The 6,689-nt window shown below is 32.8% G+C and overlaps 1 long non-coding RNA gene across 2 annotated transcripts; it reads right to left on the reverse strand.

Moving 5' to 3' along the window:
- Positions 1–3,462: 3,462 nt before the first annotated feature.
- On the reverse strand, positions 3,463–5,894 carry LOC117214205. 2 transcript variants are annotated; one of them, XR_004488804.1, is made up of 4 exons: positions 5,245–5,888; positions 4,917–5,076; positions 4,554–4,828; positions 3,463–4,250 (listed from the first exon to the last, which is right to left on the reverse strand). It is a non-coding gene; the product is annotated as an uncharacterized LOC117214205 (long non-coding RNA). The 2 variants fall into 2 exon arrangements; XR_004488803.1 differs by lacking the exon at positions 3,463–4,250 and having other exon boundaries at positions 4,257–4,828; positions 5,245–5,894.
- Positions 5,895–6,689: the final 795 nt, after the last annotated feature.

A 6,689-nucleotide genomic window follows, 5' to 3' on the forward strand; every position in this document is an offset into this window, starting at 1 on the left:
TCTTTTTGTTTCTGTGTTTACTTTATTTCTGTAATTCGTTTCATCGACGATTGTTAGTTATTTTTCCATTAAAATAGCTCAATCTTCATATTTTATTGTAATTCAATTCTTACAGTATAAATATAAGTCAGGTTGATTTTTCTTAAAAGCAATGTTACTTCTAGTAAATTCATTATATTAGGTCACGGTTAAAACGATTAGAATTCGAATAATTTTTGCTGATTGCTGAATTTTCCAAGTCTGAATCGATATCTAAGGCCGCAAATAAATCGACGTGTTACTCTCCTTTAAAAAATCAGTTACATATATTCTTAATGATTTTACGCTGTAAAGATAGTGAGCGAATATATCAGCTACTCGATTTTCATAATCTTGATCCAAGACTAGAAAAACGAATTTCTAAGATTTCTTTATCGAGGAGCAAGTCAACCTATCTTTTCTTGCAATCATCATCATAAGATCAACGTATTCATTTGTTATAAAGTGTTCGATTATCTTTCACGTTATCACGAACAACTTTCCCTATATATATATAAGAAAACAGTTTAGCTTAATTTTGTCATAAATCGTTTAAATTGTAATAAAATTTCAAATGCTTCGTCGTAATGAAATCCTCTAGAATGTACTTACATTTGATGCGCGATTTTAAAAACAATCGCGGTCATTCAGAGATGGTAACAATCATTTTTGGCTGAAATATCATTTCTTGAAACAAATACTAGACAAGTTCCCAGATGTTCCGCATCGTATTCAATTCCTAATTGACTGAGTACTGTTTATAGAACAAATTTCAAAGGTTCCGTTTAATAGTCGTCATAAAGGAACATGCAGTGCGCCTGCTTACGCTATTTTCTCTTGTGAAATGTGAGTCCGTTGCAATGATCGCGTACATTTTCCCCTCGAAATACGCGTATATCTCAGACACATATTATTTTTGCAAGGTTCAACCAAATCTAGATACGCTCTGCGTCACTTCAATTATGAGAGTTATTAAATAGATTTCTATTTTTTCGGAAAAGTGCTGATAATTTGCACAAAGTGATATAGGTACGTTTTTCTACGTACGTGAGTACGTTGACCTCGTGGCGTATCTATCGTCACCATATCCTTCTTTTCTTTTCAATCTTGATCATACTTATTTTTATTGTACTATGTTGTAACGATGTATGATAAATTAACAATGGATCGTTCGCTTTGAACTTAAAATTAAAGGGCAATTAAATTCGATAATTGAAACAAATTCGGCTCGACGATTTCGACCACACATTAATGTTCCTAGTCGCGCAATTGTATCGAACGAATGTTACTAAATTGACGAAAATATACGTTTGAAGAATACAAAAGAAGATCGACATAAATCGCATCTTTTTTTTATTTTAAAAGAGAGTGACTTTCATATTTAATACTTGTTCAACTAATTCCATGTTACCAAAAGTTTTTTATTTAATCTTTATTTATTTATCGTTTTCTTTATATTAGACGTGATTTTCTATTTTCAATTGTAATTACGTCGCATTAAAGTATTTCCATTTGAATATAAAATGGCATTAATGTCAGACAAATCAATAGAGGTTGACTCGTAAAATTTTCTCCTGTGATCTTTATTTGTATTGCGTTTAGAGTAATCGTATTCTACAAATACGAATCTAGAATGGTTCAAGCAGCACATTATTATTGAAATGTTATTTATCTTTGTAAATATTTATATTTTTAACGTTATTCACTAATTAAGTCTCAAATTTTACTTTCAACTTTTATATGTCGGTAATAACTTTACCAATGTTTAATATTTCATATTTAGAAAAAGAAAATGCTGTTAGTCTGTAACCCTTTCGTTACTGACGGTGACTATATAGTCATACGTCGCTGGTGCGTTCGACGAAATTTACAATGTTTTATGATCTATAATATTTATTTTTAATACACTGACTGGTTATCTTTGTAAGTAGCATGTAACTATAAATAAAAGATTATGAGGTAAATCACGTATTTTTTTCAATAAATCGAGTCAATCGATTTTAGTATCGACAACCTATTAATTAGAGTTTTATCGCGTGTACATACGAAGATTTTGTATCGAGTAGGTATATAATTATCTCCGTAGCGAAAGGGTTAGCGACAATGTATACCTTCGATACAGTTACAAAGTGATAATAATTTAATGTAATTGTAAATGCAAAATTGCACAGAATGCACATAATATTAAAGAATACACGAAATATCCAAAATATACTGCTTTTTATGATATTTGATAGGTGAAACAATTTTCCATCGAGGTCCCAATTACTTAACAACTCACGAAATAATAATAATACGTCATTTTTGAATTACATTCTCAAAAGCATGAATTTCCATACAAATTCACAGTTCGATAATTAAGTATTTACTAAGGAGAGCGAAAAATACTAAAAGAAGAAAATTGCAAGAGCAGTGAAAATGGCTGTATTCACGGTTCTAGTGTGAAAAACATACAAGAAGCTAAAAAAGGAAAAAGGAGAAGCAAATAACATGGCTTACTGTCACGGTCGTATACTATGTATTAAATCATTCCGGAAGCAGAGATTATAACGGGGCGTAATATGGAGACCGAGTAGCAATTTCGAAGCATAACGTCATCCACGTTTTTCCTCGTCCATCCTTTCTCCCTCTTCCCTTCATAGCGTTTACGTGGATGTAAACGACAGCGTGTACGAGTGGATGAACATAACGAGAATTTTATAACATCGTGGCCGGTGACACTTTTGTTTTTACAGCTTGTAAGGTATCGTGTAAAAGTGTCCGGAACGATGACCGCCAGGAGTAGCGTGGCAGAGCAACGAAACAACACACGGGAAGAAGGAAGAGAGGAAGAGAGACGATAGCCAGAGACCGTATTGTATCCAATTTATCGGGATTTATCTACTCGTATCGATCAATCTGACCATTGTAGTTATTTATCTAACGATCTATAAATGAAACGGGTGTTGCGCGTGCATCGTGAAATTCAAACTTTTACGATTTGCTTTTGATACATCGAGAAAAGGGACAATCGCGAGGCGGGACATCGTGAGCGCAATTTTCGATAAACAACAAAATCTACGAAGCATGCACGTATCGTTATTCGTGAACCCTAGTGTATTCGGCGTATTTAATTGTTATACTATAACGCGTTAAATAAATGCTGATACGATTCATGGCGTTACTCAGGATGCGTGAACTTTCTACTCCTATCCTTGTCCTCCTGTTGTGTTATACACGGTATATGCGGTTTAAATATATACACAGTACCGTCTCGCTAATTACTGAAAATGCGAAGAAATATTTTATATAAAAGAAGCTTAATAAAATATTTAGATCTTTTTCAAATTGTTATTTATACAACATTCGTTGATATTTGCAAGCCATTGAAAAGTATTCGATAAATTTTTGTTCAAATTATACACATCGGTGGAATGATCTTGAAATATATAATAAAACGTGTGATTCCATTAAGAAAATTTACATTAGAATTTTCACAAATAATATTTCGCAATATTTCATGTTTGTTTCACGTGGAATACTAATCGAAGTTTCGCGTTAACGAGGAAAGCTTTAATCAGAACATGAATCGGTATGCCCCGTCGTTTTTATCGTGTATTAAAATTTCGTTTCAACTACGATATTACAGTTTCCTATTTATGTTCGTAAATGTAACAGATGTAGATGTAACAGATTCGCCAAATGCAACACCAATATCTCTTCAGTTTCTCACAGACAGTTGCAAAATAGTTTAGTAGATAAAAACATAATTAGTGAAATATTGCGCTTTAGACTCGTTGAAGTCTGGAAATATTCGATATTGCACATTACCATATTCATTTTCATTTCAGTCTAGTCATTTTACCGTAATTTATAAAAGTCAGGAGTGTGCAGGGAAAAAATTTCTCTCTGAAAAAGATTTAGCAATAAGAAAGTAGTTCAATCTGACGCGCAATGTACATATAGATCAGCCGGGGTAGGATACAAAAACTTAAAAATATTATAAAAAGCGGTTAGGAGACGAAAGGCCAGATCGATTAAATTCTGATCGGCCAAGACCCGAGTCTGCATCCTTCTTTTATCCAGTCACTGTGCCATAACTTATTGAGAAACATAGACTCTTAGGAAGTACCTTTTTCATATCTTTCTTTTTTTCAAAACTTGGATTTATCAATACGTCGTATATTAAAATTGGACAGACGATTAGGAAAATTGACATCATTTTGTCTGTAACAATCCTGCTGGACGATATGCTAAAATTGAAAACGTGGTTAACAAAATTTGAATTCATATTCAGGAAAATATTGTGTAGTTCAATATCTCAATTGAAGCTTTCTTAATGTATTTTAAAATTTTGATAAATTTAAAAGATACAATCGTTAGTCCGACAAAGTGCTAAAATCATTTGCATAGATGCGTCGAGTACGTTTCGTGAATACGTTTGTCGCATTACTTTGGACGCGATTGAAGAGGAAGGATGAACAAACGCATTGAACAGAGACTTATACACATACATAACGTATAGATAGTACGCATACAGAGTAACGTATATGTACCGGTTCCATTTCGCAATGTAGATCGACGAAGAAGATGCGAAGAAGATGGCGAAAGCTGAAGAACTGACTGATAGTACGGTTTATGCAGATTACACGAGACTCGCCGGTTTGAATAATGTTTGAAATAAGTTGAAGAACTCGTCTTATCTTTCTCCCGATTGCTTCATAGTTACGTACACGTTTGTCGTTGCATCATGACTTGTTAAGCTAGGGCCTCATTGAAAATTAGTCATTTTACCTGCAGATATTCTCTTCTCGTGTCTTCTCGCATTAATCTACATAAAGATAATGAATATTATAATGTTTTTAATTGACGCATCTTTAATGATTAGAAAGTACTTCATTATCTTGGAAATTATTTACGGGGACTTTGTGTAGTACAATTCGATTGCTTAAGAGAAGCATCGCGATATAAATATTGTTATACGTAGATTTGAAGCGAAGATATACTTTTTATTAACGTTGATACAACGCATATGATATTTGAATAAACGTATGTATTAAGATAAACAATAATTTAGACCTGTATCGAACAATGTAATTATACTACAGGTATGCTACATTATACTATACTATAGATATCAATTATTCGATAACATAAGGTATATAAGAAATTACGCAGCAGACAGTATCTGCTAATAATCTAAGTATTTCAAACAGTAAGTAAAATAAAAATATAATAATACTTTACTTCTTCATTAGTCGTGTAAAATTAACACTGGCTATACATTTAACAGAGTCTTGATGAATTATCAGTAGAAATAAAAATTGTAGTATCCTCGAACCATCTAATAAACTCTATCAGCATCCTTCCAGGATTATTATATCAGTGCGTACATATTTCCATGCAGTTTCCTTTACTTTTAATTTCCTACTAATTGACTTATCTGCGTTAATAATCCATAATTTTCTGTTAATTGTCTCATTTAACTGCACTTTTACACTTTCTACTTTAGAGTCGGATCTTTTTCTAATAACTCATCGCGCGTTGCATTATCTCACCAGCGTAACAGTATCATTCCCCACCAATCCTCTACATTAATTAACAAGGTGTTCCACTTATTTCAATTCTTCGACAGAAGGTACAGTTGTTTGTAGCGTAGATGATTGTTTCTACGAACATTGTTCTCGCATCGTGCTAGAAACAAGCCCGACTTGTTGTTCGTTTTAAGATCGAGCTCGTTATTATTACATTTTTTGATTTCACATTTTTCGGTTCCTTCCTTACACGCGATCAATTTTTCCTAATTCGTTTCTTCGAAGATGAACGATCATTTTTCGTCAATTAGACTCTAGCTTTCGCGTGCACGAATGTCATTTGTGAGTAATAGCGTGCATGGAGACTTCTGTGCGCTGTAATTTATTTAAATGTAACTAATCTGTAGCTAAAGCTAGAACGATGATAATAACACGAAGGAAAAAATCTCTCGGCCCTTTGGAATAAAAGCTTCGAACGTCGATCGTTTTTGACGTTCCAGAAAGGATGGTTCGCTGTTCCTTGTTATTAACCCATTAAGAGAGTTAGTATTATCCCAACGTTGCGTGAATGCAATTTGCGTCACCGAACTCCGCTTTTTAGGTTACAGTTGCGAAAGGCAATTTCAAGAATTTGTTTAGTTCTTTTTTTCTTTTTTTTTTTTGCTGTTTCTTTCTCCACGTAAATCCCATGGTTTCCAAATGTTTGAAGCAACCAAAGTATTTATAGCGTTATGATTTGTAATAATCCGTTTACGTAGATTGTGGACTTTTACGCATTTATGAACAAAATTAAAGACGCAAAAATGCATAAAATATATACTTATAATACGCAAACTATAGTATCGGTTATGATATTTAGCGAATACAATGAATCTCTCCGTAACGATCTGTAGCCTAATAACAATTATCCTTTTTTTGAGATCGCGCAAATCTCTGTTTTGTACATCAAATTCGTGTCTACATATTGCACTAATATAATATAATAACACCAGTAATGAACTAATCCGTTCGAAATTTTAATTTTTAGGTACATGGTATCGTTTTATTCTGAAAAATGTATATTATCTATATCATGTTAATCAGACATGCGAAACGCACATATTTTTGTATACTTTATTTTGTACTTACCTACTTACGATTTATATATACAGTTATACA

Source organism: Bombus bifarius, unplaced genomic scaffold (genome assembly GCF_011952205.1).
Source record: "Bombus bifarius isolate JDL3187 unplaced genomic scaffold, Bbif_JDL3187 scf7180000007970, whole genome shotgun sequence".
Classification (NCBI taxonomy): Eukaryota; Metazoa; Arthropoda; class Insecta; order Hymenoptera; family Apidae; genus Bombus; species Bombus bifarius.